At 39.3% G+C, this 12,278-nt stretch overlaps 1 non-coding gene across 1 annotated transcript; it reads left to right on the forward strand.

Moving 5' to 3' along the window:
* Positions 1-615: 615 nt before the first annotated feature.
* Positions 616-688, forward strand: TRNAI-UAU. The gene has a single exon. It is a non-coding gene; the product is annotated as a tRNA-Ile (tRNA).
* Positions 689-12,278: the final 11,590 nt, after the last annotated feature.

Genomic DNA, 12,278 nt, shown 5'->3' on the forward strand with positions numbered 1-12,278 from the left:
GTATAAAGACATACAGCTTGTTTTCCTGCTTAGACTCTTGCAGTCACTTGTCATCAGTGTGTAGGGACAGTGCAGCAACTTGGTCAGTATTGGATGCATCCCTGGCCAGACTTGGTCCAGTCTGGATGCTGACTTACTATTATAGCTGCAAGCAGGTTATAGTGATCAGAAAGCTACTTCTTCAAATCTATTTTCAATACTGCATGCAAAGGACTATGCACACGCATGCAGTTTGGCAAATGACATGACATACTCCTTTTAACCAGGAGAGGGCCTATTTAAAGTTTCCTTACTTCACCACTCCCATAGATGTTACTTGGGTGACTAGAATTCGAAAGATAAACCAAATGAAGATAATTTATTGAGGCAGCCAAATTTTGCAGATGCTACCGTGCAATCAGTTTTCAGTTCCCTTAGCACGTCACTGGATTGTCTGTTTGTCCGGCCGAATACTGGGCAATATGGCACAATTCGGCATAGCTACCCCTGCCCTTATGGAATGGCTTGGGTGTGATGTATGATCCAAAGATGCAAATTCCATCACCCTGTTGAAAGGCAGAGAACACCAATGAACAAAATTGTTTAAAAAAAGTGCATCAAAAGATTTACCTGAGTGGCTCTGGAGCTCAGGAGTTAGAGCACTGGTCTTATAAACCAGGGGTCATGAGTTCAAATCTCATCAGAGCCTGTGTTTCCCTTCTTCTTTTTTTTTTTTTTGTGGAAGGGCAGATATTTGTAGAAACTCTTTTCAGGATGCAGCATTCAGAAGGTAGTGTGTGCCTGCTCATTTCTACCTACCAATGAACTACAGTATTTTTTCTGCTCAGGCTCTTGTAGTTGCTTGCAATCAGCTCCACAGACGCTTTAGCATCTTGGTAGACTTCTCAACAACTCTGTTTCAGACTGGACACTTATCTGCATTCCAGTCCAGATTCTTGAACACTGCCAAAGCTTGGAGAAACTTTCTAGGAAATCCAAAAGCATCACCTTCCTGGCCAAAAGAAACAGAGCATCATGAAGGAATTTAAGTCACAGGTTCATAGAACTGAAAGTAATTTGGATCTGCATTCTCAGTGGAGAGTTGAGTAGTCAAACGTTTGACAGATAGCATCCGTCATCTGTCGAGGAGTATTGATACAGTAGCACTTCTTGAGCTGAGGCATAGCACCCTTTACATATAATTGCTCACACCATCATTGACATCAGTTCGCATGGTGATGGAGGTTGGATGGTAGTCTTACAGACCTCACATGTTAGCTAAGTTGGCTAAAGAGTGGTGCTAATAATGACAAGATTGTGGGTTTCATCCCTGTACGGGCCAGCTACCTTGTTTGTGGGTAATGTTCAAGCAATTAGTGCTACTTCCTGTGTCTCGCATTCAGTAAACAGGCTAAAAGGAAAGACAAATGAAGAAATTCTTTCTTGAAGAAAGCTTTGCTTGACATTTTCATCGTCAGCCTTCCTAGCACAGTGGTTAAGGTCCTGATTTGATAAATGAAAGATCATGAGTTTGAGTCTTTTGAGCTCTTGCCTAAGAAAGATGTGTAGTTAGCAAGCAAAAAGGAAAGCTAGAAAAAGAAGTTCTTTCTAGAAGAAAGTTGTGCTGAATGCTCCTCTCTTGAGGATTGCTGGTACAGTGGTTAAAGTGTTCGTGTTGTACACAAGAGGTTATGAGTTTGAATCTTCTGAGCTCTTGTTTGAGAAGAATGTACTTCAGCTGTCATAAACACCCACAGTCAGATGAGTTTTAGGCACTAGATTTTAGTCCTGCACTCTCAACGAAATGTTCAATCCTTTTTCTAGTATAAAGACATACAGCTTGTTTTCCTGCTTAGACTCTTGCAGTCACTTGTCATCAGTGTGTAAGGACAGTGCAGCAACTTGGTCAGTATTGGATGCATCCCTGGCCAGACTTGGTCCATTCTGGATGCTGACTTACTATTATAGCTGCAAGCAGGTTCTAGTGATCAGACAGTGACTTCTTCAAATCTATTTTCAATACTGCATGCAAAGGACTATGCAGATGCATGAAGTTTTGCAAATGACATGACATACTCCTTTTAACCAGGAGAGGGCCTATTTAAAGTTTCCTTACTTCACCGCTCCCATAGATGTTACTTGGGTGACTAGAATTCGAAAGATAAACCAAATGAAGATAATTTATTGAGGCAGCCAAATTTTGCAGATGCTACCATGCAATCAGTTTTCAGTTCCCTTAGCACGTCACTGGATTGTCTGTTTGTCCGGCCAAATACTGGGCAATATGGCACAATTCGGCATAGCTACCCATGCCCTTATGGAATGGCTTGGGTGTGATGAAAGATCCAAAGATGCAAATTCTATCACCCTGTTGAAAGGCAGAGAACACCAATGAACAAATATGTTTAAAAAAAGTTCATCAAAAAGATTGACTGAGTGGCTCTCTAGCTCAGCGGTTAGAGCCCTGGTCTTGTAAACCAGCGGTCATAAGTTCAAATCTCATCAGAACCTGTGTTTCCCTTCTTTTTTTTTTTTTTTGTGGAAGGGCAGGAATTTTTAGAAACTCTTTTCAGGATGCAGCATTCAGAAGGTAGTGTGTGCCTCCTCATTTCTACCTCCCAATGAACTACGACATTTTTTCTGCTCAGGCTCTTGTAGTTGCTTGCCAATCAGCTCCGCAGACACTTTAGCATCTTGGTAGACTTCTCACCAACTCTGTTTCAGACTGGACACTTATCTGCATTCCAGTCCAGATTCTTGAACACTGCCAAAGCTTGGAGAAACATTCTAGGAAATCCAAAAGCATCCCCTTCCTGGCCAAAAGAAACAGAGCATCATGAAGGAATTTAAGTCACAGTTTCATAGAACTGAAAGTAATTTGGGTCAGCATTCTCAGTGGAGAGTTGAGTAGTCAAACGTTTGACAGATAGCATCCGTCATCTGTCGAGGAGTATTGATACAGTAGCACCTCTTGAGCTGAGGCATAGCACCCTTTACATATAATTGCTCACACCATCATTGACATCAGTTCGCATGCTGATGGAGGTTGGATGGTAGTCTTAAAGACCTCACATGTTAGCTAAGTTGGCTAAAGAGTGGTGCTAATAATGACAAGATTGTGGGTTTCATCCCTGTACGGGCCAGCTACCTTGTTTGTGGGTAATGTTCAAGCAATTACTGCTACTTCCTGTGTCTCACACTCAGTAAACAGGCTAAAAGGAAAGACAAATGAAGAAATTCTTTCTTGAACAAAGCTTTGCTTGATATTTCCATCTTCAGCCTTGCTAGCGCAGTGGTCAATGTGCTGGTTTGATAAACAACAGATCAGGAGTTTGAGTCTTTTGAGCTCTTGCCTAAGAAAGATGTGTAGTTAGCAAGGAAGGAAAGCTAGAAAAAGAAGTTCATTCTAGGAGAAAGTTGTGCTGAACGCTGCTATCTTGAGGATTGCTGGTACAGTGGTTACAGTGCTCGTCTTGTACACAAGAGGTTATGAGTTTGAATCATCTGAGCTCTTGCTTGAGAAGAATGTGCTTCAGCTGTCATAAACACCCACAATCAGATGAGTTTTAGCACTAGATTTTAGTCCTGCACTCTCAACGAAATGTTCAATCCTTTTTCTAGTATAATGACATACAGCTTGTTTTCCTGCTTAGACTCTTGCAGTCACTTGTCATCAGTGTGTAGGGACAGTGCAGCAACTTGGCAGTATTGGATGCATCCCTGGTCAGACTTGGTCCAGTCTGGATGCTGACTTACTATTATAGCTGCAAGCAGGTTCTAGTGATCAGAAAGTGACTTCTTCAAATCTATTTTCAATACTGCATGCAAAGGACTATGTAGACGCATGCAGTTTTGCAAATGACATGACATACTCCTTTTAACCAGGAGAGGGCCTATTTAAAGTTTCCTTACTTCACCGCTCCCATAGATGTTACTTGGGTGACTAGAATTCGAAAGATAAACCAAATGAAGATAATTTATTGAGGCAGCCAAATTTTGCAGATGCTACCGTGCAATCAGTTTTCAGTTCCCTTAGCACGTCACCGGATTGTCTGTTTGTCCGGCCAAATACTGGGCAATATGGCACAATTGAGCATAGCTACCCATGCCCTTATGGAATGGCTTGGGTGTGATGAAAGATCCAAAGATGTAAATTCTATCACCCTGTTGAAAGGCAGAGAACACCAATGAACAAACATGTTTAAAAAAAGTGCATCAAAAGGCTTGAATGAGTGGCTCTGTAGCTCAGGGGTTTGAGCACCAATCTCGTACACCAGTGGTCATGAGTTCAAATCTCATCAGATCCTGTGTTTCCCGTCTTCTTTTTTTTTTTTTGAGGAAGGGCAGGTATTTTTAGAAACTCTTTTCAGGATGCAGCATTCAGAAGGTAGTGTGTGCCTGCTCATTTCTACCTACCAATGAACTACGGCATTTTTTCTGCTCAGGCTCTTGTAGTTGCTTGCCAATCAGCTCCACAGACACTTTAGCATCTTCGTAGACTTCTCACCAACTCTGTTTCAGACTGGACACTTATCTGCATTCCAGTCCAGATTCTTGAACACTGCCAAAGCTTGGAGAAAGTTTCTAGGAAATCCAAAAGCATCACCTTCCTGGCCAAAAGAAACAGAGCATCATGAAGGAATTTAAGTCACAGGTTCATAGAACTGAAAGTAATTTGGATAAGCATTCTCAGTGGAGAGTTGAGTAGTCAAACATTTGACAGATAGCATCCGTCATCTGTCGAGGAGTATTGATACAGTAGCACTTCTTAAGCTGAGGCATAGCACCCTTTACATATAATTGCTCACACCATCATTGACATCAGTTCGCATGCTGATGGAGGTTGGATGGTAGTCTTAAAGACCTCACATGTTAGCTAAGTTGGCTAAAGAGTGGTGCTAATAATGACATGATTGTGGGTTTCATCCCTGTACGGGCCAGCTACATTGTTTGTGGGTAATGTTCGAGCAATTAGTGCTACTTCCTGTGTCTCACACTCAGTAAACAGGCTAAAAGGAAAGACAAATGAAGAAATTCTTTCTTGAAGAAAGCTTTGCTTGACATTTCCATTTTCAGCCTTGCTAGCACAGTGGTTAAGGTGCTGGTTTGATAAATGACAGATCATGAGTTTGAGTCTTTTGAGCTCTTGCCTAAGAAAGATGTGTAGTTAGCAAGCAAAAAGGAAAGCTAGAAAAAGAAGTTCATTCTAGAAGAAAGTTGTGCTGAATGCTGCCATCTTGAGGATTGCTGGGACAGTGGTCAAAGTGCTTGTCTTGTACACAAGAGGCTATGAGTTTGAATCCGCTGAGCTCTTGCTTGAGAAAAATGTGCTTCAGCTGTCATAAACACCCACATTCAGATGAGTTTTAGGCACTAGATTTTAGTCCTGCACTCTCAACGAAATGTTCAATCACTTTTTCTAGTATAAAGACATACAGCTTGTTTTCCTGCTTAGACTCTTGCAGTCACTTGTCATCAGTGTGTAGGGACAGTGCAGCAACTTCGTCAGTATTGGATGCATCCCTGGCCAGACTTGGTCCAGTCTGGATGCTGACTTACTGTTATAGCTGCAAACTGGTTCTAGTGATCAGAAAGTGACTTCTTCAAATCTATTTTCAATACTGCATGCAAAGGACTATGCAGACGCATGCAGTTTTGCAAATGACATGACATACTCCTTTTAACCAGGAGAGGGCCTATTTAAAGTTTCCTCACTTCACTGCTCACATAGTTGTTACTTGGGTGACTAGAATTCGAAAGATAAACCAAATGAAGATAATTTATTGAGGCAGCCAAATTTTGCAGATGCTACCGTGCAATCAGTTTTCAGTTCCCTTAGCACGTCACTGGATTGTCTGTTTGTCCGGCCAAATACTGGGCAATATGGCCCAATTCTGCATAGCTACCCATGCCCTTATGGAATGGCTTGGGTGTGATGAAAGATCCAAAGATGCAAATTCTATCACCCTGTTGAAAGGCAGAGAACGCCAATGAACAAACATGTTTAAAAAAAGTGCATCAAAAGGCTAACAAGAGTGGCTCTGTAGCCAGGGGCTAGAGCACTGGTCTCGTAAACCACGGGTCATGAGTTCAAATCTCATGAAAGCCTGTGTTTCCCTTCTTCTTCTTTTTTTTTTTTTTTTGGAAGGGCAGGTATTTTTAGAAACTCTTTTCAGGATGCAGCATTCAGAAGGTAGTGTGTGCCTGCTCATTTCTACCTCCCAATGAACTACGGCATTTTTCCTGCTCAGGCTCTTGTAGTTGCTTGCCAATCAGCTCCACAGACACTTTAGCATCTTGGTAGACTTCTCACCAACTCTATTTCAGACTGGACACTTATCTGCACTCCAGTCCAGATTGTTGAACACTGCCAAAGCTTGGAGAAACTTTCTAGGAAATCCAAAAGCATCACCTTCCTGGCCAAAAGAAACAGAGCATCATGAAGGAATTTAAGTCACAGGTTGATAGAACTGAAAGTAATCTGGATCAGCATTCTCAGTGGAGAGCTGAGTAGTCAAACGTTTGACAGATAGCATCCGTCATCTGTCGAGGAGTATTGATACAGTAGCACCTCTTGAGCTGAGGCATAGCACCCTTTACATATAATTGCTCACACCATCATTGACATCAGTTTGCATGCTGATGGAGGTTGGATGGTAGTCCTTAATACCTCACATGTTAGCTAAGTTGGCTAAAGAGTGGTGCTAATAATGACAAGATTGTGGGTTTCATCCCTGTACGGGCCAGCTACCTTGTTTGTGGGTAATGTTCAAGCAATTAGTGCTACTTCCTGTGTCTCCCACTCAGTAAACAGGCTAAAAGGAAAGACAAATGAAGAAATTCTTTCTTGAAGAAAGCTTTGCTTGGCATTTCCATCTTCAGCCTTGCTAGCACTGTGGTTAAGGTGCTGGTTTGATAAACGCGAGGTCATGAGTTTGAGTCTTTTGAGCTCTTTCCTAAGAAAGATGTGTAGTTAGCAAGCAAAAAGGAAAGCTAGAAAAAGAAGTTCTTTCTAGAAGAAAGTTGTGCTGAATGCTGCCCTCTTGAGGATTGCTGGTACAGTGGTTAAAGTGCTCGTCTTGTACACAAGAGGTTATGAGTTTGAATCCTCTGAGCTCTTGCTTGAGAAGAATGTGCTTCAGCTGTCATAAACACCCACAGTCAGATGAGTTTTAGGCACTAGATTTTAGTCCTGCACTCTCAACGAAATGTTCAATCCTTTTTCTAGTATAAAGACATACAGCTTGTTTTCCTGCTTAGACTCTTGCAGTCACTTGTCATCCATGTGTAGGGACAGTGCAGCAACTTGGTCAGTATTGGATGCATCCCTGGCCAGACTTGGTCCAGTCTGGATACTGACTTACTATTATAGCTGCAAGCAGGTTCTAGTGATCAGAAAGTGACTTTTTCAAATCTATTTTCAATACTGCATGCAAAGGACTATGCAGACGCATGCAGTTTTGCAAATGACATGACATACTCCTTTTAACCAGGAGATGGCCTATTTAAAGTTTCCTTACTTCACCGCTCACATAGATGTTACTTGGGTGACTAGAATTCGGAAGATAAACCAAATGAAGATAATTTATTGAGGCAGCCAAATTTTGCAGATGCTACCATGCAATCAGTTTTCAGTTCCCTTAGCACATCACTGAATTGTCTGTTTGTCCGGCCAAATACTGGGCAATATCGCACAATTTGGCATAGCTACCCATTCCCTTATGGAATGGCTTGGGTGTGATGAAAGATCCAAAGATGCAAATTCTATCACCCTGTTGAAAGGCAGAGAACAGCAATGAACAAACATGTTTAAAAAAAGTGCATCAAAAGGCTTGCATGAGTGGCTCTGTGGCTCAGGGGTAATGAAAAAATTACATGGAGCTGCTTACTGCTTGGTGTGATGGATTTGAAGTGTTCTTAAGACACTCAGTCTTGCTGGCTGGATTCTGCTAAAATTCAAAGTCTTGTTATATTTGCATTCAAAGTCTGTTCCATACAGAAACTTGCAGAATATACACTGATGAGAGAATATACTTTGCAGCATCAACTTTAGAGAGCAGTAACAAATAACTTTTTATAATAAATCAAACGGAACAACATTGCAGCTTAAAGTACCGTTCCAACTTTACTTCTCATATAGTACAGATGATGTGAAAGATATAACACTTACCTTAGGACAAATGAGTCCCTACCATACATCTTACATAACTGGATTTATACAGCTCTTTATATACAGTTTTAGTCATGCATAAACATATACATTTCCTCTTGATATTCTATTTTGGAGAATTGCTCATCCTGTAGAAACAATATTAAGCTTCCTTGTTTAACAATGTGTTGTAAGAGACCATCTTTTCTGACATCCTGTAACAGTGTCCTGTTGTCCATGCAGAAAAACATGTTTTTGAGGAAACACATTGTCCTGTATTCTATTTGGATCTTTGTATAAGAACATCTGTTCTTGTGCCAATGCTGATAAGCATATCCTGTTTTCCATGCAGAAAAACATATGTTTGAGGAACACATTGTAAGAGATCAGCTTTTCTGACAGTGTGAACATCCTGTATTTTATTTGGATCTTTGTATAAAAACATCTGTCCTTGTGCCATGTCCTGTTTCCCATGCAGAAAAACATATTTTTGAGGAAACACATTGTCACAGTGTTATTGTCCATTCTTTAAAAGCAGATTTTACATTTTTGCTCTTTCATACATCCTGTTTTTAAGTCTGTAAGGGAAAAATGTCCATTCAGCAGATTCCTTTTCCAAGCCATGGTAATTTAGTATGGATGCTGATTACATATTACTAAACTCTATTTCTACATATAAGCAAGCTTTATCTTATACCTTATTTATGTTGCATAATTGCAGCAAAGTTACTTTCAACCTTAGTATATTGTTGAGCACACTCTAACAATTCCGTCTTTTTTATTTTAAACTAGAGAAATAAATTCAGCATTATTTGGTAATAGTTTTTCATTATGACAATTAACAACAGTAACTTGACTAGCTTTTGCTAAGCAGACTTTAATACGTGTAAATAATATGCAACCAAGCATTACAATAACAATAAAAGAAATTAAAAATACAGTTATTTTTCCTGTCCATCCTGTAAATAGATTACTAAACCATTCACTCCAGTCATCATTCCAGTTTTTCCTAGTATGTTGAGACACTTGTGCAATCACTTCTAAATGTGCTTTTACAGATTCTGTTTTGTCTGGAATAAATGTACAACATTGTTCTCCTATTGAAGCACATGTACCCCCTTGTGATACTAATATGTAATCTAATGCCATTCGATTTTGCAAAACCATAGTTCATATTGCTGTCATTTCGACAGTAATGTCAAGGACTGCATAGAAAGTGGCATTTGCCAATACCTCAACTAGTTTAGATAGTTTTCTCAGTTCCCAGATGGCTTTTGCAGCCCTGTACCAAGGGAAAATACCTGTTCCAGAGATTACATCATCTCCTAAATCCATATCTTTTAATTTAATATAATCAAGATTTTGATGATATATACGTGATGTATCTAAGGTGTCTACTGGATTTTCTGGACTTTCAATTACAGGTAATATATCCCTTTTCTTTTTTGTATTTGTAATGTTTCCTTTTGGTAACTCTTTTACATGATGCATTGCTGGTACCACTAATCCTATATAACAGGTGCCATTCCATCCCTTTGGTAACCATTTATAAGCATATTTACCACAGATGTAATATAACCCATCTGATAGAGCAACACTGCTATTTACCAGACTGCCATTTACTTGCCCCATAGTAGGAGTTTTATCATGTACAACTGTAAAGTTTTTATCTGTTTTACTTCTCCAACATGTAATATTAGTTTTACAGTCATTTTTGTCATTTTGTGAAAAATGAAATACTGCTGTCACTTAATATTAACGGACCCTTAATTGGTATTAAAATAGGAAAACCATGATAAAATACTCCACGTACTGGTATGTGGTTGTGAAAATGTATCATTTCAATTGTTTGAATACAATTGCTATTACCCACTGGAACAGTTCCATTTTGTTGAAAACATGTGATCCCCTGCACTATAGCAGATAACTGTACTCTTGCTTTACGTAATTGTACATTTATAACTTGATCTCCTGTTTCATTTATTAATACTCTCTAACTACTAAGAGAATTTAGTGGAATAGGTATTAGAGGCATTACCCCTGTTATTTTTGGTATTAAACTACATACCCAACAATTAGAAACATTCATGCTTTTTGCATACCAACATTGTTTTGCTAAAAAAGTGTTAAAAGATGGTGACCAGTCTTGTTCATTTTTCCACATTTCTTTACTCTCTCTCTTATGTAATGTTACAGTTTGATTAACAGGTTGTAAGTATAATTTAATACTAAGCAATACAATAATAGTTAGTATGATAGCTATTATCAATTTAAAAAAACATCCTTTAAATAGAAATTCCATTGTTGAATCATTTTGCCTTTGGTCATCCGAAACTGGATTTCCAAAAGGATGCACTTTAAACCATGTCAATTTCATTAGGGTTTTCTCTGTTGGAAACCTACAAAAGAATACATTTAATCAGATTTACATTGTTCACTATTTTTTATCATTCTTAGTTGATCTTTATGTACCAACATTGTTCTATTTTTCTTTTTTCCTTTGATTTTGTACACTAATGGTCCAATTTGTTCCACTACTTCAAAAGGGCCTTGCCAATTGCTAGCCCATGGTCCTTACATTTAGAATGTTTTTACCAATACTTTGGTTCCACAGGGAAGGTTTTCTTCAGCTGGTATTATTGGCACCTTTTTCCATAGATGGAACGCTTGCTCCCTTGCATTATAGTCACATATACTAGTAAGTTGTTTTAGCCATTCCTGATGTTTTCTAATTTCTAGCATGGGCCTACCATTAGGTAAATCTGGATCAAATGGTAATTGTATGGGCATTTTGCGGCCTGTCATTATTTCATATGGGGAAATACCTGTTTTGCTGTTTGGTGTTGCTCGAATACCCATTAAAATACCAGGCAGATGATGTACCCATGTATTGCCCTTTTCCAAGCATGCCTTTTTAGACGTTCTTTTAACGTCCGATTCATACGTTCTACAATGCCATTAGATTGTGGATGGTATGGTACATGAAACCTTTGCTGTATGCCTAACAAATTACACATTTGTTTAATGAGATCACTAACAAACTGTGGGCCATAGTCTGACTCTATGACCGTGGCCATCCCCAATGACAGAAAATATTTTTCCATAAGGCTTCTGCTGTTGCCTTTGCTGTCATGGTTTTGGTAGGAATTGCTTCTACCCATTTTGAAAAGACGTCCACTACTACTAGTAGATATCTGTAACCTCCCTTTGTTGTTGGTAATGGACCTGCATAATCTATTTGAACTGCATACCATGGCCCATCCGCTGGCTGTACTCGATGTAACTGAGGCCTTTTGCTTTTAGCATTTACCTGCAGACAGATTAAACATTCTTCTATAATCAGTTTGCAGACCTTTTTTAAATTTGGGTTCCAATACTTTTCTTTTACAACTGCCCATAACTTGTCAGTTCCTATATGGCCCAGTATTTGGTGATTTAACTTGACCAACTGGCGTGCCAACTGAAATGGTACATATGGCAACTGTAACCCTTTGGAGGTTGTGTATGCATAGTACTCCTTTGGTGGTATACCTGCCAATCTGCACTGATCGGTTTCTTCTTTTAAGCCCTGTTGTTTTTGTATATTTACAAGGTCTTTCTCTATTGACTCTTTATCTAGCTCTTTTAAGACACTAACTTCTACATTGGCATACTCATATTCTGGAAGTTCTTTTCCATTTTGTGCTGCTTGTTTGGCCAAGGTATCAGCTAACACATTTAATCTGTAAGTTTCACTGGTTGGCTTTTGATGTGCTTTTACTTTTAAGATGCTATACTGTCCTTGTTGTTTGGACATTGTTATAACTTTATATATGTCTTTTAATACTTCAGCATGCCATAATGGTTTACCTACACTATCCACAAATCCTCGTCTTACCCAGGTTTCCATATGTAGTCTTAAAGAATTTACTACATAAGCACTATCTGAAAAAATGTTAATAGGATTGTAATACTTTAGCACATACAATACTGCCTCCAGTTCAGCTCTTTGAGCTGACATATGCCCTGGTAACTTGATTAGTTCAGGAGAACCCAGTTGTGGATTCTCTGGAACTATGGCAAATCCTGTCCAGTATCTGCCTTGGTCCCAATATTGTGCTCCATCCACAAAGATGGATGGCTTAAAGTGATCAAAATTAGATGCTAAAAA

Source organism: Protopterus annectens, chromosome 1.part0 (genome assembly GCF_019279795.1).
Source record: "Protopterus annectens isolate FY-2018-M chromosome 1.part0, PAN1.0, whole genome shotgun sequence".
Classification (NCBI taxonomy): Eukaryota; Metazoa; Chordata; order Ceratodontiformes; family Protopteridae; genus Protopterus; species Protopterus annectens.